This window comes from Perognathus longimembris, chromosome 2 (assembly GCF_023159225.1).
Source record: "Perognathus longimembris pacificus isolate PPM17 chromosome 2, ASM2315922v1, whole genome shotgun sequence".
NCBI classification, from domain to species: domain Eukaryota; kingdom Metazoa; phylum Chordata; class Mammalia; order Rodentia; family Heteromyidae; genus Perognathus; species Perognathus longimembris.
In genome coordinates, this window is record NC_063162.1 from 11,907,620 (window position 1) to 11,931,432 (window position 23,813).

At 35.1% G+C, this 23,813-nt stretch overlaps 1 protein-coding gene and 1 non-coding gene across 2 annotated transcripts in view; one reads left to right on the forward strand and one right to left on the reverse strand.

The window, feature by feature from the left end:
- Atrnl1 (attractin like 1) overlaps nucleotides 1-23,813 on the reverse strand; it is a 427,123-nt gene that overhangs the window by 150,423 nt on the left and 252,887 nt on the right. The window lies entirely within an intron of this gene.
- On the forward strand, nucleotides 10,255-10,361 carry LOC125347371. The gene has a single exon (XR_007210161.1). It is a non-coding gene; the product is annotated as a U6 spliceosomal RNA (small nuclear RNA).

A 23,813-nucleotide genomic window follows, 5' to 3' on the forward strand; every position in this document is an offset into this window, starting at 1 on the left:
TTTATTCTTCACAAACTACCAGATTAAATATGAGCAAAGAAAGAGCTCAGTACATTTCTTTTCTCAGACTGTAATCCTTTAATGACTTCATGTTGCCAGGAGAATGAAGTTGAAAGAGCTTAGCTTGGTACTCAAGGCCGTGGTCGGTCTCTTTAGTCTCCCTTGTGAACACCTTCCCTTGCCCTGTCTGTAGTACAGCTGCAAAGAATCACGTGTTCCATTTTATGCTTATTCTCTACTACTGTACTTTTGTTCATTTCTTTCCTTACTCTTCCACTGCATCTCAGTTCACTCTATTCATTCCTCTTTATAGTGTTAACCTGCATGCACACTTAATTTCATTATTAACTCCCTGAACTCTCTTTGCCAAATTCACATTAAAAAAAAAAGTTAATATAAAGGTGATATACAGAGGTTACAGTTACATCAATCAGGTAAAGTATACATTTCTTTCTTGACAGTGTCACCTCTTCCCTCAACCTCTCCCAGTTTCACCTATTATTTTTGACAGCTTTAGCCAATTTATACTTTGTCTGGAAGCCTCATTAAGCCGGTGCATACTTAGCATACAATAGCAAACACTTGTTATTATGTGTGCTTCAAGCTCCTTGAAATTAGGCTGTCTCCCATTCACCTATGTCCTCAAACTTGGTCTAGTGCTTTTTAGCAAATAGATAGATAGTGAATACTTCTCAAGATGAGTTTATAATTTTGTTATAATTCTTAGCTGATTATTGCTATTTCTCATTGTTTTCTTCAGTCCATATTTCTCAAAGAAAATTCTGCTCCTGAATATTCCTGTGCCTTCCACTAAAACCACATTCCATATATGTTTCCTTCATGTGAAATAATCTTACAATCCCACAAAATACTCATTTCAAGGCCAAGATGAATTTTTTCCTCTTCTGAACTTTCAGCTCATATTATCTTCATTATTCATAACTGTTAATCATTTATGTCTTTGTTACTTTTATATTATTAACTCTTCCATTGCTCTTTTTATCCCAAGGGCTGGATATTTCACCCTAAATACTGAAAATCTTTTGTGAGTCAAGGCCTTGCATAAGGCTCCATTTCTTTCTCCACAGCATCTACCACAGGGCTATTCTTTGTTGAATGGATCGTTTTGTTGAAAACAGCATGCTCAGGAGAATTATATACTGGATATCAGCTCTCCTGTAGTAAACTAGAGTTGAATTTGAATTTTGTAAAACTTACTTTAAATTGCATCAAATATAATGGAATTTATGTCAATTATTTTTCCTGAATACTGAATTTGGAACTCTGTAATAGGAAATGCATTATTTTTGTTTTTTTACTCAGCAAAAACTTTGTATTTCTTCATATAACAGTTAAATTCACATTTCCTATTATGAAACGAATGGTTTTAATTTAGAAGATCTCTTAAAGGATATAGATATATAAATAATTTTATCTCATTCCGTTATTAGGAAACAAAAACAAATTTCAATTAAAAACTCAGTTATACTATGACCAGTTATATACCTACATTATTTGATTCTTACATCTACAATAACATTATCTATGTTATCTAGTTGGTATTATTATTTTGTGAATGGCAAAATGAATGCTCAGTGATAGAGATTAATTTGCCCAAGGTCACAGACTGTATGCAGAAGAACAGGAATTAGTTGTGGTTTGTCTGACTATAACGACTAGTAATAGCCTAGAATTTGTCTTCCTGCCCAACCTCCCCCCCAAAAAAGATGGATCCTTTTTCTACAGTTTTCTCAATATTTCATTAAGAGAATGCTCAGGCATGTAGAAAAGTTGGAAACACTGTGTAATTATTACATATCTGTTAGCTCAGTTTTACAACTCTTAATGCTTTGCAATGTTTGCTTTATCACAACTACAGCACAGACCTACCCAGTTGTCTACTTTATCAGTCCAGATTTTCTTGAAATATTTCAATGTAACTTGCTAGTATTAATATGCTTCATCTGTATTGCATTCAGTATACATTACTAACTAATGTTCATGCTTGTTTGTGTTGAGATTTCAATTTGATCAGGAGGAACATTTCTTGAGTCCATAGACATCCAAATATTCTTTAGAAACATTACTTTCAGTGTAGCAATTCAAATATTAAAACATCATCTACTGTAGCTTTCATATATATATATACACATATATTCATAACATAAGCTATGATATAGACAATGAAAGAACTGTTCTTCATTGTTTTTAAGTAAGTCCAACATTCTCCTGCTTCTCTCAAATTTAATCTGTTAATTCCATGTCTGAAAATTATTCCCCTTTAAGTTGTCTATATCTAGTCTTTATTTTAATTTTTAATTAAATATTTGTGCTGGCTTTAAGCTTGAACTCGGGAACTTGTGCTCTCATTTAACTTTTTTGCTCAAGGCTGGTACCCTACAACTTGAGTTGTACCTCCACTTATGGCCTTTTGCTGGTTAACTGGAGATCAGAGTCTTATGGACTTTTCTGGGTGGATTACAGGTATGAGAAATCAGTGCCCAGCGATTGTGTCAAGCTTTTCAAATAGAAAATATAGGGTAAAAACAAAGCCAGTGTTACATGATGTCTCTTGTACAATTTCTCAGTCCAGAACCTAAATTAAGTCACCAAAAAAAATCTGTATGTTTAAACTTTAAAAGCTCTGTGATAATTATGTATATGCACACATTATTTTTCTTACCCACTCTATACTACTGTGGTAACTAATTTGCTTGCTTTTCTTTGCCAATAATGTCCTATGCAAGCTACTTGCCTCCATGTTCTCCAGAGTGTTAACTGATAATGTTGAAATTACAATATGATCTACATTTTTCTTTGGTGCAAATTTCCACTAAGTACTAATTTTTTGATAGTTTCTACAATCATAATGATACCTGAGGAGGTAGATGTGAGAGATACATTTTTCTAAATGATGCTGTTAGTTTTATTTATTAGGGTCTCCAGAATCCTGAGCTGTCAGGAGGTTACTGTTGCAGCATTTCTGCCTGTCAAATGAAACATTTTCCAGTTATGTTTCTAACTTAGGGGGTCTGGGCACCAAACTTTTCATTGTGTCTTCTATAACACAGGCTACAGAGCCAAATGTACCCATAAAGCTGAATAGCCCAGATTAGAGTACCTTAGTTCCCATCCACTCTATCTGCATGTTCCCACTGTTTTGAACATTAAATCTCAGTAGCTAGAGAAGTCCATTAGATTCAAAACTGATGCTTAGTGAACTCCAAGATAGGGAAACAAGTGGTTTTTTTTATTGCTTTTTGAAATGTACAATGTGAAGTTATTTCTTTATTCTTGCATTTTTATTCCCTATGGTTTAGCCCCCATTGTCACTGTATTTGATTTCGGCACCCTGGGTATTGTATATACATTTATTTGAATTATGGAAAGGAAGGGGAACATCAAAATGGTGAGACAAAGGACAAACGGTGAACCAATGTAACAGCAATACTCAGAAGACAATATGTTGTAAACTAACTGTACAACTTGGGGGGATTGGGGAGGAAGGAAAGTGGGGGTGAAATGAGGGAGGAGGTAACAAGATTGACAAGAAACGTACTCACTACCTTACATATGTAACTGTAAAGCCTCTGTACATCACATTGACAATAAAATAAAAATTTTAAAATGATGCTTACTGAAGTGCAGAATCCAAAATGCTATTGAGGACGGCTAAATGAAAAGTCTCAAGAGGGAGTTGGGCCTGAAAAGCTTTAGTTTAGTAAGCGCTTGCTTGATGGTTCTGAAGTACTTTAAGATTTGCAAGACACTGATTTAGAACAGTAACAGACTTCTAGAGAAGAAAAAAATGTAACCACTAGGTATAATGGGATGAGAATGCAACTAAATTTAATTTAATTTAGTTTGATTTACTGAAGGCAATAAAGGTAATCAAAACACTGGTCAGCTCACCTTTATAGAATATGTAATCTTGACTGTGATTAAATTTAATGGCTTCCAATATAAAAAGGAAAGGAAAAAGAAAGGAAGGAAGGAAGGGAGGGAGGAAGGGAGGGAGGAAGGAAGGGAAGGAGGGAGGGAGGGAGGGAGGGAGGGAGGGAGGAAAGAAAGAAAGAAAGAAAGAAAGAAAAAGAAAGAAAGAAAGAAAGAAAGAAAGAAAGAAAGAAAGAAAGAAAGAAAGAAAGAAAGAAAGAAAGAAAGAGAGAAAGAGAGAAAGAAAGAAAGAAAGAAAGAAAGGGAGGAAGGAAGGAAGGAAGGAAGAAAGAAAGAAAGAAAGAAAGAAAGAAAGAAAGAAAGAAAGAAAGAAAGAAAGAAAGAAAGAAAGGAAAATACAATTAACAATGGCTTCTTTTTGGTCAATTCTCATTTGAATAAAATCTATAGTATAAATAAGCGTAGGTATTTTTCTTAATAAATTTCCCTGTTTGTAGGAAGTGACCCTAATACTATGCAGCATATTTCCCCCTCCTAAACCTGAAAATTGCTTTCAATAACTTAGACAAACATCACACTTTCAGACTGATTTGAATTCCTTGATATCTGTTTGTGTTAATTTTCAATTTTTTGGTACATGACTGAGAAGTTTCAACAACTCTTTCTAGTTTAAGTGATTATGAGATAAAAGGGGTAAGAGAAAGGGTTAATGTAATCCTTTTTCATCTTAGTAAACAAAATTCACACTGGCATATTCATTAAGAATGAATATCCACTGGGCACTGGTGGCTGTGATCTTGGTAACTCAGGTGGCTAATATCTCAGGAGGATCACAGTTCAAAGTCAGTTCAGGCTGAAAAGACCATGAGATACTTCTCTTCAAGTAACTAACAAAAAGCCAGAAATAGGGATGTGGTACAAGTTGTAGAACACCAGTCTTGAGTAAAAAAAAGCTGAAGGATAGAACTTAGGCCCAGAGTTCAAGCCCCAATATTGCCATGCAAAAAAAGAGTTAATATTCAATCAGTGTATGTTATTATTATTATTATTTTTTTTTTTTGGCCAGTCCTGGGACTTGGACTCAGGGCCTGAGCACTGTCCCTGGCTTCTTTTTGCTCAAGGCTAGCACTCTGCCACTTGAGCCACAGTGCCACTTCTGGCCATTTTTTGTATATGTGGTGCTAGGGAATTGAACCCAGGCCCTCATGTATATGAGGCAAGCACTCTTGCCACTAGGCCATATCCCCAGCCTCAATCAGTGTATGTTATTAAACATCATTTCCATTCAGCAGATGGCTAGATTCATATATAATTAAAATAAAGGGCAATAGTTCTTACCAACCTTTCAGAACTTCATAGCCAATTTAGAGAGGTGAGATATAGATGGAAAAAATATAAAATAAAGAAAACAGTACATGGATTTTATGAGTTGAACAGAGTACAGGAAATGAAGAAAGAAATGCCAGCTGTAACTTTCAGAATGCTTTCATAAAATTTAGATTCCTGGTTTTTTTTTATATAAAGTCGTTTTCAAGAAACTAAGAAAACATTTAGATTGAGAGATTCGCAAGAGCATGATACAAAAGCACATTCAGGTTTAATATAGTTGAGAACAGAAGACTGGCCTGGAATTGCAGACTGAGATAAGGCTGAAAAGTATGGTTGGTATTTGACTTCACAGGCATTTAAATGCCAGGCTAAGGATTTTGAACTTTAGTAGGTTCTGGGGAGCCTTTGAGAGGTCTGGATTAAGAGAATGATTGAACAGCATGATCAAATGGCATTTTATATCTCCAGGAAGATATAACTAGATGAAAGAAACCCTATTTAAAGATGTGCTTCTACCTAGAACAACACAGTAATACCTTAATTACCCTAACTATCCATTTGTGTACTCCTATTCAGCACATATTGCATGCCTACCAGTGACTGGTTTGGCACTTGATGTTGGGAAGACTGTTTGGAATATTGCACATGCATTTGCACAAGCTCACAATCATCATTCTAATGGCCAAGTATGCCACATTCATCTTGCCTTTGTAAAAAGGAATTATCCTGTTTCCATCCAAAGTGAGGGGGGGAGAATTCTAAATGAACGATGAAGGCTGGGGATTTACATCGTCTTTTCAAATCTCTCGTTCTTTCATATCTTGGCTCTTTATCGCCCATGCATTCTTATAATGCTAAGAACTACAGCAAATTCTGTGATGCAATTGAATCTGCAATTTGGACTGCACTCACAGGCAGGCTCATCTTTGAGGATTTCTTCCAGGACAAATGACTCACCCTTATATCCAGCATGGTAGTGCTGGCTGTCAGATGTCATTGACGTTCAGCAAGGACAGTCAGTGGGAACTTGGTTCCTTTTTGCAAAGTTCTCTTCATACACTAGGATGTAAGGGCTTCCTTTCAGGATGCCAGTGAGGTTTGAACAGCACACGTATCAAAAGCAGGAGGGGGAAGTTCCAAGACTCTTGACGTGAATCTTGCTTATTTTGAACTCCACCAAAAAAGTCAAGTTTCACTTCTGTTTCATTCTGAGTCAAACAGTTACAGATCCTACCAAGGATTTTAACTTTCTGTTGGAGAACAGAAACTGTGCCAAAGGTTTTCAGTCAAGTAACACAGTAAATAAGGATAAGATTGTGTATCAATTGTACATTATTCTAAGAGTCTTGATATTTCACTAGGATATACTTGTCCCAGAAGGCCAAAATGATACTTATATAGTTACATATAATATCTATCAACAGATACTCCATGTCAGGATCAATATAGTTTATTCATACTTAGAAACAAAGGTGTACTTGGAATACAGACTGATTTTGCTACTGAATTTACTTACTAGATGTTATACTATGTATTCTTCAACTATCACATTTATTAAAACCTTGTTACTATTTTCCCTTGAAAGCATGGGATTGTTGGTTTTGATAAGAAGCTGTGGTTAAAAATGTGAAGGATCACTTAAACCAAAGCCAGTTATGAGGCGTATTCTCTCCTGTTGGTTTACCTTTACCTCAGAACTACAAGAATATCACAATATACAATGAATAGCTGTCTGTAACATTTCTACCAGTTGTGTCAATAGCATATTGGTCTTGACATTTCTTGGCACTGTGGTTCTCTGTTTTTTGTGATGTCTTAATTTGTAAGTTGTTTTTTGTTGTTGTTTATTTATCTAAGTGGGACTATACATATAGATAGATGTGTATCAGTACCAGAAAGTTCTTTTTTCAAAACCCTAAATTTCTAAAGAAAAAAAAAAAACAAGAAAAAAAAAACCCTAAATTTCTGATTTGCATTGTCTTTAGTACTTCTTTTTTTTCTGAATAGCAAAAGACTTTTATTTTCAATTTTCCTATAGAACTGTAACATATGAATACTATGTTTCAATGGACTTACTGCATAATTTTTGCTGATTTTTTTTTCTGTAAACACAATTGCCTTGTTCAGTTTTGTTGTAAACTGACTTAAATAAGATGCACTGTTGGTATGCTTTCCAATGTGTGTTTGATAAGAGTGATAAAATAAAGCTTAAAGATACAGGAAAAATATCATTTTACATTTATGTGATCTTGTAACTCACTAGCTTACAAATGAATTGGTTGTGCCAGCCACCAAGAAAGCAGACAACCTCTACACTGTTGAAATGATAGACCTGCATAGTACACTACAGTTCTGATTATAAATGAGCATTCAACTTTTCTGTAGATTCATTTCTTCTTTCTTCTTAAACAGGTTGCCTTAAGCAAATTGTTTCACTAGCTCCTTTAGGTTTCTTATATATTTTGAAGTCTACATAACATATTTGTATTTTTAACTTCAAACATTATAACTTTTCATATTGTACTATATGTCTTTGTTTTCATATTTATTTTGTTATATTTGCCCATAAATTGGAAGTTATAAAGTCTTAAAAAAAGATTCAATTCAAAGGAATAATCCAACACTATAAAAAGGTAGTATCTGGGTAAACATGTGAAGAAAAATAATATTGTTTGCTAAAGTCATAGTAATCTATTTATAATAGAATATTTCGTAGAAAATAAATTTTAAATGAATACTGTTTTAAGTGTTTTCTTTAGAAAAGATAAAAACTAATATTTTAAAAATTATTTAAAAACACAACCAAGTATTGAAAGGCTGACTCAATGTTTTAAAAACTAAACTACTGAAATTTACATACCACTATGCTGATAAACTAGATAGAAGGAAATTTCTGGAGGCAAGCATTTCAAAGGAGTGCACTAGAATTGCACTAGACACTATGTAATTACTCAGTATGTGTGACTTTAAAAAAGAAGTTTTTTAATGGTCAGTTTTGCTCAAAAGCAGAATTTCTCATTATTTTTGAAGTATAATATTAAAACTTTAAAAAGCTGATCATTCAAAATAGTGTTATTCATTTTTCAGCTAATATCTTCTGAGTATTGGTCAACAGCATAAAATGCCAATGTTCCATTTTCATTTCTGTTGATATTTGTGGGATGGTGTTGGGAAGAAGAAAAACAGCTTTACCTAAAAAGAATGAACTTGGTTACTGTAAACCAAATTTACTGAAAGAAAAGTGAAAAAGGTTTCCATGATACCAACTGACAGAGAGAAAGAATAAATTTTCTTCTCAATGATAGGAGTAATGTTAAAGTACTTATAATGATATTTCAATAAATGACCCAGAATAAACAAAGAAAATTAGAGAAGAACCCAAAAGCACCCTATTATTGGTATTGCATATTGTGACTAAAGATGAAACATGTTACAAAGGAAATCAATACTGCCTTACGTAGAAACATATTAAACTTGAGCTGAAAGGTGAAAGCACTTCTATCCAGAAATGCTTTTATCTTGTTGATCATGGGGTTTGAACAAAGGTCCTGGGCACTCTCCTAGAGCTCTTTTGCTCAAGGCTCATGCTCTACCACTTTGAGCCACAGCACCACTTCTGTTATTCTGGTGGTTAATTGGAGATGCATCTCACAGACTTTCCTGCTTGGGCTGGCTTTAAACCACAATCCTCAGATCTCAGCCTCCTGAGCAACTAGGATTCTAGGTGTAAGCTATTGGCACTCAGCTAGAGATGCTTTTCATAGCTTTGATTACTAAGATTCTTATAGGCTCAATTGCTCTGATACGTGAGCTTCTAGAGTAACTTGCTCTAAATTACCCTCATTTCCATTCATCTAGTTTTAGAATTTGGGATAGCCAAGTATCATCTAAACCCACTCTGCCCCAGCCTGGGGCTGGGAAAATGGCTGACTAGTCTAGGATGAGAGCTGGCTTAGGAAATGCTAGCAGTCATTGCTATTTGTATCTGGATGGCACATGAGTTAGAAAATAGCAAATGAAGAGTAGGCTTTTGAATAGCAAGTTGAAAAGTGAGATAACTGAAACCAAATCTAAATAATAAGGTGGGAACTTGTGAATCCTATACATCACTATAGATATTCAGACAAGTAAGAAGAAAAACACAAAAAAGAAAAGCTAAGTTAAAATTTAGTGATGTCTAAATTCCCAAATAAATCTAAAAATGAATGAGGTCCAAAATTTTCATATTAGTATTGAGGATTTACAAATCAACATATTTAAGTAATTATTATGTAAACGTATTACCCAAGTTTAGAATTCACCATCTCCATTACTAAGTAAAATGAGGCTGATGTCATGGGTATGTGAACTCTGCAATTGTATAAGGCCCTACTCTTAGAAGGGCCTAAGCTTGGGTGAATGCTCTGGTGAAATTCTGGAAATTCTTGACAGTTTTTTTCTTCTTCTTCTTCTTCTTTATTGTCAAGGTGAAGTACACAGAGGTTACAGTTTCATATGTAAGGCAAGTACATTTCTCATCCAACTTGTTACCTCCTCCCTCATTTTTCCCCATCTCCCCCTGCATCATAGATTATGTAGCTAGCCCTGATAAACTTCACTAGGACTAGATTACACCCTTTCTTTCCATAGTGAAAGATAAATATTAAGCGAAATTTAGCGTCGGCTGACATTTTATACATTTCACTTTTTCCCCCTTTATTTTTGTGGTGTTGGGTATTGAACCCAAGGACATGCCCAATCCCAGGGACTTGCCTGACATCAGGAAAATACTCTCCTATGGAGCTATGCCTCCAGCACCTGATCTGCTCTTACCCAGGCTTAGTCTATTCTTTTCTTCCTTCTCCATTCCCCTTCCTTGTTTCTTTTCTCTCTTCAGTCTCTCACATTCTCTCTCACACACATTATTCTCTCAAATTCTTTCTCACATTCTCTCTCACACTTTCTCTGTCACACATAACACATTCTCTCTCCCCCCCACTTATACACTTTCCTTGTGTTTCCTTTGTACCAATGCTAGATACAAAGGTGCATGTGCTTGCTTTGGCAGGACAAATACTAAAATTGGAATGACACTGAGAAGATTAGCATGGCCCCTGCACAAGGATGACATGCAAATTCATGAAGCGTTCCATATTTTTATATTAAAAAAAGAAGGTGCATGATGTAGGAAGAGTTAAACTCCTGGACATGGAAAATTTAAAGGTAATTAATGTGGGAACTTACATGGAAATCTAAAAGGGATGAATAGCTAATGATGGACATTTCAAGAAAACCTTTTGGTAGTGGATTTTTCTCAACTTTTCTCCTTATACCATAAGGACCTGATTTGAGCTGAGCAATATTTTTTAAAGATGCTTTTATAGAACTAATTATAATAAATATATAATTAAACAAAGAAAAAAGTCATTCACCCTATTCTTACTTTCTACTTTATTTTGACTTCTGAAAGCAAACAAAAGTCCTTCTTTCTCTACTTCCCCACAATAGTGTCCTTTTACTAAATTTTCTAATATTCTTGCTAGTTCTTTTTATAAAGGGTGGCAAGAAATGTTCCTCTCAAATTAAAAGTCAGTTGAAACTTCCTATTGACTGTGGTTGTTTTTCTGTCACTAGCCGTAATTTCTGAGATAATTTCCCTTTATGCCCTTTTATACTACTCTCTGTCATAATGAATCTCAATGTGGCTGAATCATTCAGGTCCGATTTAGCCTGCAAAAATGTCATTCAAAGCAAGAAAGATGTATTCTTTGGCCTTGCATACTCTAAGCTGTCATGAATCACAAGTTTAGTTTTCTAAAATGAAAAGCAATTTCACTTGCAAAATAATATTTGGGGAGATTCTTAAGGCTTTCAGCTCAGTGAAAAATCTACTAAATTGTCCAGGGAAAGAGAATTTGTGTGTGTGTGTGTGTGTGTGTGTGTGTGCGCGCGCACACACACACACACACAATTTATATACAATCTTTTGTAAAATCAGAAAAAAGAGATCATTTACTCCATTTGCTTTCAATTAACATCTTTTTTGAGCTTTATCAAATAGGTGCTAAGCACTAGGTAATAAATAGCTTCTTCAATAACACACTGACCATGTCAATGAGTTATTTAGTAAGGTTCAACATTTTTTTTTTCTAAGAGAACGATTCAGGGAACTTGGTTAGAAGGAATTTGTAATTGGTTGCTAAAATACTATGTAACATATTTTCTCCTACCTCAGCAACAGGTACAATATAAAATGCCATTGTGCATATTGTAATCAATAATTTTTGAATTTCTGCTCTTAGAAAAGAATTAAGAAAAAATATAACCTTCTTTTTCACCTTGCAATCCACATTCCACAGATTGCAAGCTTTGTTCTATTACTATGGCACTACATCTCCAGCCACAGAACACCTATAATGGTGAAAAGGGCTTTCACTTCTTAAAACGACTGTCTGTCCTGACTCATAAAGTGCAGTTTAAGACACTGTTCAATATGTTCAGTCTCCACTAGCCTTCAGCTAATCTAAGACTGCTCTAAACAATGGTTATCTAGTACAGTGGCAGCCCCATTAAGCTGTCTAAAACATCACATCATATTTTTTTTAACCAAAGATTGTTCTTGTTATGAACAATTTTTGTGGTGTAGAAAAGAATCGTGAAGGAGTATGCATTTCAGATAACATTTCAGATCAGGCTATTATCGTAAAATTGAGCATCCCATTCAAGCCACCAAAATTCTAAACAGATTTACTACATCTATGATCTTTTATGTTTTTAACTATTTGGAAAAGCCAAAAAAAAAAAAAAAACCCTAACTGATTTCTCTCCTGGAAGTATTTCTAAGAAAGGAAAGCATAAAAATGAGTAACGCTGGTACATTAGATTCACAATCTGCTAAAAACACAATAAAATTGTATTTTCTAAAAATGCTTAAGAGATGATGAGATCAAACAAAATTTGAAGGCAGCAAAGAAGCAACTCTCTGGGTAGTGCCCCTGGCAGGTTCTGTAATGCTGGGAAACTTTGTTAATCCTGGTTGTCTGTAAAACAGGGATGATGTTTCTCATCACAGGGCAGGAGTAACGTATTTGGCAAATAGTAAGCTTTTCTGTTACATGCTGCACTTAAATTTCTGTAAGGCTGGCTTCCCTAAACTTTCCTAACAATACTTTCTGTGTTATAAGACTGAAATTTTATTTTCCTTATTTACCTTTTTGTGCCAATCCTAGGAATTCAACTAAAGGTTTGGGCACTTTCCTTGAGCCTTTTTTGCCCAAGACTAGCACTCTACCCCTGGAGCCACAACTCCACTTCTGGATTTTGGGGGTTAACGCAGGATAAAAGTCTCAGGAACTTTCTTTGCTGAGCTGGCTTTGAGCTGCAATCCTCAGGTCTCAGCCTCCTGAATAGCTAGGATTACAGACATGAGATATCAGTGGCTGGCTTTGAAATTTTATATTTTTAAGATAAATCACTTTAAAATACCCTATTTTAATATATCTTTAATACACTAAAGTTTATTAATATATCTTTAATAGACTACTGTTTATTCAATTATACTTTAAATACATATAAACTTTAAAGGAGAGGGCAAATATTTTTAAATCACCTTTGTACATCAAGGAAACTTGTATGAACTGTTTTGCATAATGTTTCATGTTTAATTAATACAGAGAATGAGGTATAATTGGAAAACATGTAAATCAAACAACTGATGTCACCAGGAAGATCTCAAAGTATTATTTCCCAAGATGTTGAAACTAATCATTTTAAATTTGAATATATTTATTTCTATCAATTAAAGCTTATTTTAAAAACAAGTTTGCCTTATTCATTTCAAATATGTAACTTTTTCAGTTTTTACTATTGAATGTATATGTAATAGATGCTTAATTTAAACTTGCAGAAAGATCTGTGCCTCAATATGAATTTGCCTAACCTAAATTTGAAGAGGATGGATATTCATTTTGAATAAGTTTAATCAGTTAATTTCTCACTGATCTGCTAAAAATATTTTCCTTTCCTTCAAAAGACAGCTTAGATGCTGGATGCTGCTAGCTCATGCCAGTAACCTTAGCTACTCAAGAGGCCGTACTTGAAGGATCATGGGTTGACGGCTGCCCAGAGAGAAATGTTTATGAGACTCCACGGCCAATTTATCAGAAAAAAAAGAAAAAAGAAACTGGACTGGAGGAATATGTCAAGTGATAGAGAGTCAGCCATACATAAGAAATCTAAGTGAAAGAAAGAGGTACTGAGTTTACACTGTGGTACCCATATATGTGCACAGGTACACACACATACATGCAGCTGAAAAAAAATTACACAAATAAATTAGACAATACTAAGTAATTTTCACTGCCATATTCGAGTTTCCTCTAACTTTAGTTGCTTACTATGCCATATTTACTTGCAACATCATTGAATATGCACTATGGAATTAATGAAACTTGGTCTTGAAATCGTAACTTAATATAAATATTGCTACAAATGTTTGTAGAAATTTTGTCTTTCTTAACTTAGCTGTGAAAATTTTCAGAAAAAGCCAGCAATCTTTAGGGTTGCATAACTTAAATGCAAGTTCTGTAGAGATGGAAACTTTGGAGTGTCTTTTTAAAGAAATATAATGTAGGGCTGGGAATATGACCTAGCGGCAAGAGTGCTTGCCTCCTACACAGGAAGCTCTCGGTTCGATTCCCCAGCACCACATATATGGAAAACGGCCAGAAGGGGCGCTGTGGCTCAGGTGGCAGAGTGCTAGCCTTGAGCGGGAAGAAGCCAGGGACAGTGCTCAAGCCCTGAGTCCAAGGCCCAGGACTAGCCAAAAAAAAAAAAAAAAAAAGAAATACAATGTAAAATCAAGACTATAGCACTTCATTTTTTCATTAACAAAAAAAAGAAATAAAAATAAACATTTAAAGACAGAGAAACTGTGGGGTACTGGTGAATCAAAGCTGTAATCCTAACTACACAGGAGACTGAGATCTGAGGATGGCAGTTCAAAGGCACCCTGGGCAGAAAAGTTCCTGTGAGACTCTTATCTCCAATTAACCACTTAAAAACCAGAAGTGGAGCTGTGACTTTAAGTGGTATAGTGCAAGCCTTGAGCAAAAGAGCTCAGGGACAGTGCCCAGGCCTGAGATCAAGTCTCAGGACAAAAAAAAAAAAAAAAAGAAAGCTAGAGAACCTAGTAAGACAGGTAACTTATAGGGCAATTGTGATTTGTAGAAAACAAAATACTTTGTATTTTCCCAATGGAATATAATAAATAAATCTAAACTCCACAATGTTACAATTATCTTAATTTCAAAATTAAATAAAATCATTATAAATTAAACAATTAAGTGAGCTAAATTAACAAATAAAAATCATTTCTTTCAAGTGCTATTAGGACAAATACAGCCATTTGACAATGTCAGACAGATTGATGGATGGATGGATGGATGGATGGATGGATGATGATTTTATGTGAATAAGACCCACAAATTTAGAAGGGGCATTTTTAAAGAGTTGCTGTTGACAAGAATAAAAGCTTTAATGGTACCCATTCTCTTTTAACCAGGAAAACAGCCAGTGAAAGTGAACAAAACATGGAAGGTTCATTTTATCTTAAAATAAGAAAATGTAATTGGACCTAAATTAAAAATGCAGTACTTTGATGAGTCCTTAATATGCTATCTTCTCTATTCCAAACTAATATAAATAAATAAATCTACAAAGACATGAGATAGAAAGTCCCAAAGCAGGAAATGAAAAGAAGTTCCTAATACCTATGAAAGAGACAAAAGGGCAGATAATATTAATAATAATAAAAATGATAGATTTTATATGTATGAACTCTATATCTCAAAGTACTTAGCAACATATTTATTATTCACATTTAACATATAGAGATTTATGATGCTTAAAGAGATTAGGTAACATAATGTCACAGAGCCAGAAATAGAAGAAGTGGGACACAAATCACAGGCTTTGGAGAATATTAGTAAGAAACATTTTTATATCCATGCTATCATTCAATCAATTAGTGAATATATACTGTTAGCATCTTGCTACCAAAAAACATCAAATTGTTGGTCAAAAAAAAAAAAAAAAGAAAAAAGAAGTACTTAAGTAGCCATGAACATGTTCAAACCACTCTGCATCAAAATTAGATTGATCCAATTCCACCAGTTAGAATCTTCAATGGTCATTCTGTGATTATGTGAAGAGAAGAACACATATCTAAAATGATTCTGAAGAATAGACAAGCTTGAGATCCATGATACCTTATATGAAATTGGCCAAGAATGATAAAAGCAAGTGAGAAAAGAGATTAAAATGAATTGATACGTCAAGAGAAGAAAAATGTGGAGTAACAAGAATGAAACAGACCATAAAAGATGACAAGAAATGTACTCTCTACCTTAGTATGAAACTGTGCCCTCTGTATATCACCTTGACGATAAAAAATAGAAGAAAAAAGATAGAGATGGTTGTTGGTAGGTAAAGGAAAAGATAAAGAAAATTCTAAAGAAGAGAATGCCATGAACAAAAGCAAAAGTGTTAAGAATGAGCCTCTTGCAAAGAAATGCAAAGTAGTTAGGAATATGAATTGGTGAGGGTAGTAAGGACTGTTGAAGAGAAATAATTTGGATTTAAGGTAGCAGCCAAGAGAGGAAGCCAATAGAGAAACCTAGTGAGCGTGCAATGACAGCGGAGTGGCTGAAGAAGGTGGCATTCTGCCACTCTAAGTCTGTTTGGATGTACAGAATCCAGAGAACAGGGAGACAACTGTTGACAATGCTTGACTAGATTTATGATGGCTTTCAAAAACAGGGCTACTGGGAAAGGAAAGCAGTTTGAGAAAGATAACGATGCTATTTAATGTACACAGAAAAAATGAATGAATGAATGATGAGTAAATCTGGAATATGCACAGTTATGAAAGGGACTAATACTGTAATAATTTAAGGCTATAGAGCTGAAATATGGAAAGGGTATAAAATGCCTGTACTTAATAAATAAATGAGTGGGAACAGTTTGAAGTGATTGCAAAAGCAGGGAGAACAGAGAAACTCTGGAGACACTATGTGTCAGGAGATAAAGCAGTGGGTCATAAAACCTTCATAATAATTATCATAAGCCCTTGCATTTGTGAGAAGCATTGCAGTAGGACAAAATAATTCCTACAATAACTCAGTGATATAGAGAGAGTAAATGTTATTATCCACAATTTTCAGATGAGTAAATAGCCACTCAGAGTTTATGTGACTTCCCCAAGGTAACACAGTCAGTAATTCGGAGAGCCTACATTCAAATCCAAGTCTTCTGACTCCATATTCTGTTCACGAATCAAGACCAATTTTTTTTTTAATTCTAGAAGATTCAGGTCATGAATGTATAACAAATTGAAGACTAAAATTATAGGGCTTAGACATTCTAATCAAGAAAAATAAAAGCAAAAGGCATTTTCACAGTTGATTGTGGGTTTTACATACACATTCTATCCTTTTTTCTTCTACAATGAAAAAAAACAAATTTACATACATCATTACAGTGTACAATACTGGGAGTTTGTTAGAGCAAACAAATGCCTTTGTGTTATAGCAAACAAAAGTTCTATCATAATATGAATTCATGTACAAGCTAAAATGATGAGATAATATTTTTCCATCAGATTTTTTTAAAAAGAAAACTATTAAATCATACTTGCAGTGTTATGTGGAAAAGTACTCATATTAGGTGTCTGAGTATAACATCTGTAGCAGTCATTTTTTTATTGGGGACATTTTTTTCGTCAACATAATGGAACTACTAGTAGCAAGTACAGTTAGAAACCAGAGATGCTGCTAAATAGTTCACAGTACAAGCTACTACAACAAAAGTGAGTAGGCTCAAGTTGTCAGTAGAATGAAGGAAAAATTACTCTGTCCTATGAAGGTCATTTTGGCAATATGTCAAAAGTATAAATGCAAAATCTTCTTGACCAAGCTATTTTATATCTTTGGCCTTTATCCTAGTATAATAGTGCAAAATCCATTTATTTAACAAATATTAACTGAATAGAAAGAATGAAAGAGAAAAAGTGAAAGAGAAAGATGGGAAAAACTTTTTAAAGAAAATCAATTTGAAGTTGTAGACTGAAATGTAAAATGCAAATTTACAAAACTACAGAGGATAACATAGGAGAAATCCTAGGTGAACTAGATTATGGTGACAACCTTTCTAGATATAGCACCATCATGAAACAAACTGATAAATTAGTCTTCATTAAAGTCAAAAGCTTCTTCCCTATGAATGATAATTTAAAAATAATAAGTAGGTAAGCCACAGGCAGAGAAAATTTATGCCAGATATATATGATAAGAATGGCTATAAAAATGCAAAATAATAGCTGGGCACAGGTGGCAAATACCTGTAATACTAGCTACTCAGGAGACTGAGATCTGAGGTTCATGGTTCAAAGCCAGCCCAGGCAGGAAGGTCCATGAAACTCTTATCTCCAATTAACCACCAAAAAACCAGAAGTGGCACTATGGCTCAAGTGGTAGAACGCTAGCCTTGATCTGAAGAGCTCAGGGATAGCACCCAGGCCCAGAGTTCATACCCAACAACTAACAACAACAACAAAAAAGGCAAAATAAACTTCTAAAATTCAACAATGAAAAAATGATATGGTAAAAGGCTTTAACAAGTACCTCACCAAAGAAAAAATGCACATAATGAAAATAAATATAAAAATGCCATACATACTATGTCATCAAGGGAAAGAGAATTCCAAGATATGGATCTATTAGGCTGGCCAAACTGCAGAACACTGATAACCCCAAGAGCAGGAACTTTGGAAGACAATTTTCTACCAATGGCCATTTGGATATTTGTAATACCACTTGTGAGCAATACAAAATTATCAACTTAAAAATTAGTTTCCTATATTTGTTCAAGTATTTATAACTAACTCATCCCTAATGTGATGATTAGAACTGCTTCTTTTTGTGAGACATATGATGCTACCTGGTATTGATAATGTTCTCTTGGCTTTGTCTGCCTGTATTGGCATCAAACAGAGACCTCTCAGATATCAAACTCTTGAATAGATAAGATTACAAGTGTGAGCCACTGGCACTCAGCAGAAGCTGCTACTATTAACTGCTTTTCTAAGCTTGTCCTGGTCAATCTGGAGTGCAGTTGGCTCTTAGCTATGTTGATTTTGAAAAGAAATGCAGCAGGAAGTGGTTCTGAACACAGATGCATCAAGTGGTTCTGAACACAGATGCATCTTACAATACATGTCTCCTTGAAGTAGGAAATTCATCCCTGTCCCTGTAACTTTTATAGAACCAAAGCAGCAGTCGGTGGGAGCAGTCGGTGGGTGCAGAGCTTTCAGTTCATCATGGTTTTCAGAAGAAGGATTTCATGTTGTAGGCTATTAGACATATCAGCTAGTTCCACACTGCAGTTTAGTAAAGATATTTAATTCCATTTGTTTATTTTTCAGATCTTTGAGCCCTTCATTAAATGTTGCAATTAAGTTCCACATATTCACTAGCATATTTAAATTTCCTAGAAGTGTTTTCATTTCTTTCCAGACTGGGCAAATGCACTTAGTTATGCACTTTCCATACATTAGCTTCATGTTTGAAAGCAGAGAGTTGAGAAGCTGGTTGGGTCTGCAGCTTGATGTTTAGCCCTGAGAAGTACCTGGTAATATCTGCTACAAATGCCAGATCACACAGACACTTTCTATCTTTGAGCTCCCTGATAGGTTTTCCCTTCATCTCTGTAAACTGTTTCTATGAACTATGTAATGTCCAGCCTGGGAGGGCTCTAGGTGGATGTTACAAACTCCATCTGCCAGTTTCTGTGCAGAGTCTTGGTGTATGATGCAACAATATATATTCAAATCACTTCAGTCAAGAATGAGATGATTTTGTTCTTTATTAACAGATGGAATGAACAAAGCTCCAACTGGAGTTCATTTTGCATAGTGTCATCTTACATGATCTTATAGCCACAGCTATTTAGCTATTGTGATCCTCTGCTAGGACTATCCTAGACATATATTAATTATTACAAATGAGGGAAACCATGGTGTCTATATTTCTTTGGGTCTGGCTTACTTCACTTAATATGATATTTTCCCAAGTCTTTCCATTTCCATAGAATTTCATTGTGTATATATACCACTTTTTCTTGATCCATTCATCTACTGAAGGGCATCTGGGTTGGTTCCATATCTTAGCTATGGTAAACAGTGCTGCAATGAACATGGTTGTGCTGTTAGCTTTGTTAATATGGCCTTGTTTGTAGTGGTTTGGGTAAATGCCTAGAAGTGGGATTGTTGGGTCATAGGGGAGATCTATGTTTAGGCTCTTGAGGAACCTCCATACTGCTTTCCAGAGTTATTGAACAAGTTTACACTCCCACCAATAGTGTAGTAAGGTTCCCTTTAGCCACATTCCTGCCAGCATCATTATTTCATTAGATTTCTTGATAATGGCTTATTTAACTACCATGAGGTGGAACCTCAATGTTGTTTATTTGTTTGTTTGTTTGTTTGTTTTTTGCCAGTCCTGGGCCTTGAACTCAGGGCCTGAGCACTGTCCCTGGCTTCCTTTTGCTCAAGGCTAGCACTCTGCCACTTGAGCCACAGCGCCACTTCTGGCTGTTTTCTGTATATGTGGTGCTGGGGAATTGAACCCAGGGACTTATGTATTCGAGGCAAGCTCTCTTGCCACTAGGCCATATCCCCAGCCCTCAATGTTGTTTTTGATTTTAAGGCCAGAGATGTTGAGCATTTCTTCATGTTTCTATTGGCCATTATTATTTCTTCTTCAGAGAAGTCCTTCTTTAACTCTTTAGCCCACTTATTAATGGGACAATCATTTCTTTGAGGATTTGTTTGAAGAGGGGATTTTTTTTTTTGAGTTCTAAATATATTTTAGATAAAAGGCTTTTGGTCTGTTGTATGGGACTGGCTCAGTAGCTATATACATATGATCATATATGATGATGCTAAGTGAAATGAACTCCAAGATATAGAAACAAGAGGTTTTTCTTTGTTGCTCTTTTAAATGTATTATATGAAATTATTCCTTTTCTCTTGCATTTTTTCCCATTTGGTTTATCAACTGTTGTCACTGTATTTGATCTCGGTACCCAGATATTGTATATACATTTATCTGAACTAGGGAAAAGAAGGGGAACAACAAACTGGTGAGAAAAAGGACAAAGTTTGAACCAATGCAGCAACGATACTCACAAGACAATATGTTGGAAATGAACAGTACAAGGTGGGGGAGGGGACTGAGAAGGATTGAGGGGGGAGGGAAAGTGGGAGAAAAATAAGGGAAGGAGGTAACAAGTGGGAAAAGAAACGTACTTACTACCTTACATATGTAACTGTACATACATACATCACCTTGACATTTAAATTTTTTTAAACTTCCATCTGTGGTAAGACCACTTAAAATTTCAAATATTCACTCATTTTGTCATTGATAAAACAAGTCACTCCAACAATTTCTCACTGTGTGTAGTGCCATGCAAGATTTCCAGGAACACAGTTCTTCTCACCTGTCAAACTCTGCACTTATCCCATGAACAAAAATGGCATCTCATCACAAACAGGAGGGCAAATACTGGAACTTGTAGAATACTTCAATGTTTTCTCAACATCTTGTACTCAAGTCAGTAATTCAATCTGAGATGGTTCTTTGAGGCAATTTCACTTTGGTGTACTTTTATACCACCACATTTTTATACAAATTTCCCCCCTCTATCTTTGAGATTAGCTCCCTCACTACATACCTTGCATGAATAATGTATCTCCATAATGAGGCCCAGTGAAAGTGAGGTGTGATTCAAAACCACTGAAGAACACTTGACTTTTTTTTTTTTTTTTTTTTTTAGCCAGTCCTGGGCCTTGGACTCAGGGCCTGAGCACTGTCCCTGGCTTCTTCCCGCTCAAGGCTAGCACTCTGCCACCTGAGCCACAGCACCCCTTCTGGCCGTTTGCCATATATGTGGTGCTGGGGAATCGAACCGAGAGCTTCATGTGTAGGAGGCAGGCACTCTTGCCACTAGGCCATACTCCCAGCCCCAACACTTGACTTTTATCTGCACACATTTTCTGTTTTCCAATTCATTTAGTCTAGCATACTTTTGAGCTATAAGAATACTCCAGACTGGCATTTTTTTCACTACTGTTCATATATTACCCAAACTAGGCACACAGGTATGCCTTTAAATTTAAGAAAAAAATCATTTATTCACTTCTCTTGGAAAGACTGATACTTGGTATCAATTTTTGTAGCTATATTTGAAGGATGTCACACAACATAATAAGTTTTAATAACTACCTAGTTTTTGTGTCAGCAGCTAAACAATTAACTTTGCTTTTCTAATCCTGTGTCTTGAATTTGGAACATATCCAATGTTCCTATCATTGACTCCTGAAGTTTTTTCTGTGTATTGTAATTTCCTTTATCTTCAATAGAGATTCAGTTTTTGTGAGAATTGCTGATCTTGGAGGTGTGGAGATTGGAGATGTCATCTGTGTCAATATCACCCTCCATCATGGAAGGGAAGATCATCAACTTTGCAAGGAATCATCTCATCATAACTTGTTTCTTCAACTTTGGATTTCTGTAGTTTTGACACAGTACATTAACACTTTAGCAAGGTGTACATTCCTGGCTTGCCTGCACCGACTGTTCTCTGATTCACTGCAATACAGGTAGGACAGGTTTCAGGCATCCAATGAAATGCATTTCTGCCTGTTTGGTCAGGTATCCTGTCCTAGCCCACAGTGGACATTCCTTGCTTGTCTCTCAAAATTTATGTTTTTATTCTCATTCACTTATTATAAAATTATGTTGGTATGAAAGAGCTCAAGGATTTATTGAATTGTCAGGTTTGCTTTGACAGGGCCAGGTCAGATGGATGGTTTTCAGGGCCTAAAGGTTAGATATTCTTCATCTATGACCTAAGTTTATCCTACAAGCCCAGGGATATTCTTTTTCCAATGCCAAATTTCTAGTACCTAAGCCAGTCTCTGCTACACATAGCCAAAATCAAATACTCCTTGAATTAAAAGAATTAGTGAATCATAGTGTGTTGGTATTTATTTCTCCTTTGCCCTAAGTCACAGTCTCCTTAGATCTATCTTTGCCTTCAGGCTTTTTCTTCCAATTTATCCCCCAGAACATTCATTACAAGTGGATTTTTTTTTCAATCTAAAATAGAAATAAGTTGTACTTAAAACAAAATCCCAATTTCTCCAGATTTTTGTGTCCACTCCACAATCACCTTTCTTTTTTATTTTTTGTATTCTGTCCTGTAATCTGTTTTTTTTATTTATTGTCAAAGTGAATTGAAGAGGGGTTATAGTTTCATATGTAAGGCAGTGAGTACATTTCTTATCCAACTTGTTACCTCCTCCCTCATTTTTCCTTTGCCTCCCCCTCCCCATTTTCTTTTCCCCTACATGAGTTGTACAGTTAATCACCTTTCTTGCCTCTCACAGTTTTATTCTGAAAATCCATGCCACAGCTAGACCAGTCTCTTGTGTGAAATGGCCTCTGTTCTCTACATGTGCTTTTGTAAAGATCCCACCCTAATTCTATTATTCCATCGAAAGTACTGGTGCACTACTCTGAACATAATTACTTCCCTTTTTCTTGCTATGCATTTTTGGGTCGCGTTATATCACATGGCAAACTGCTGCTCTTTCCTTCAAAACAGGGGCGAGACCTGGGTTTTATTTTTCTTTACTTATCTAGACTTAGCATATCAATAATAAATAAAAGAAAATTCACAGCTATAACATCACCATTGATACAAATGCCATACATCATTAAATTAAATTGTACATGCAAAAATATCATTTGGTAAGAATCTTACTATTTTATACTTATTTCCTGATACTTCTGATGGTGTGTATTAATTATTTAAACTTATAATTCAAACTTTCAATCACTTATTTTGTGCTATTTTAAGTGCATTTTAATATAATGATTTTATTTTTATATTTTTAACTACTGGTGCTTCTAAAGACTTAATTTTTATGTTAGCTAAGAAATAATATTTGAATAATTTAAACAAATGTGGGTAAAAGATTTTAGAACAATTAGAAAAATTATAAGCTTTCATTTTTAAGCCATTGGAGGAATTCTGCATTAGTTAGAATCTATCAATAGGTTAACAGTTACTTTTTTTTTTTTTTTTTTTTTTTTTTGGCCAGTCCTGGGCCTTGGACTCAGGGCCTGAGCACTGTCCCTGGCTTCTTCCCGCTCAAGGCTAGCACTCTGCCACTTGAGCCACAGCGCCGCTTCTGGCCGTTTTCTGTATATGTGGTGCTGGGAATCGAACCTAGGGCCTCGTGTATCCGAGGCAGGCACTTTTGCCACTAGGCTATATCCCCAGCCCACAACAGTTACTTTTTAAAGAATAGAATAATTTTTGCTATTATGTTTTTTATGTGATATTGTTAACTGGGATGTAAAAGCATACTTTCTCCCTAACTCATATTATAATCAAGAAAAATTAGTTGATAATTTTTGGTGGAGTAAGCTTATTTTTATAACAAGAATTCACGAGTTTTAATTACTGTTTATTTTTGGTTTTAA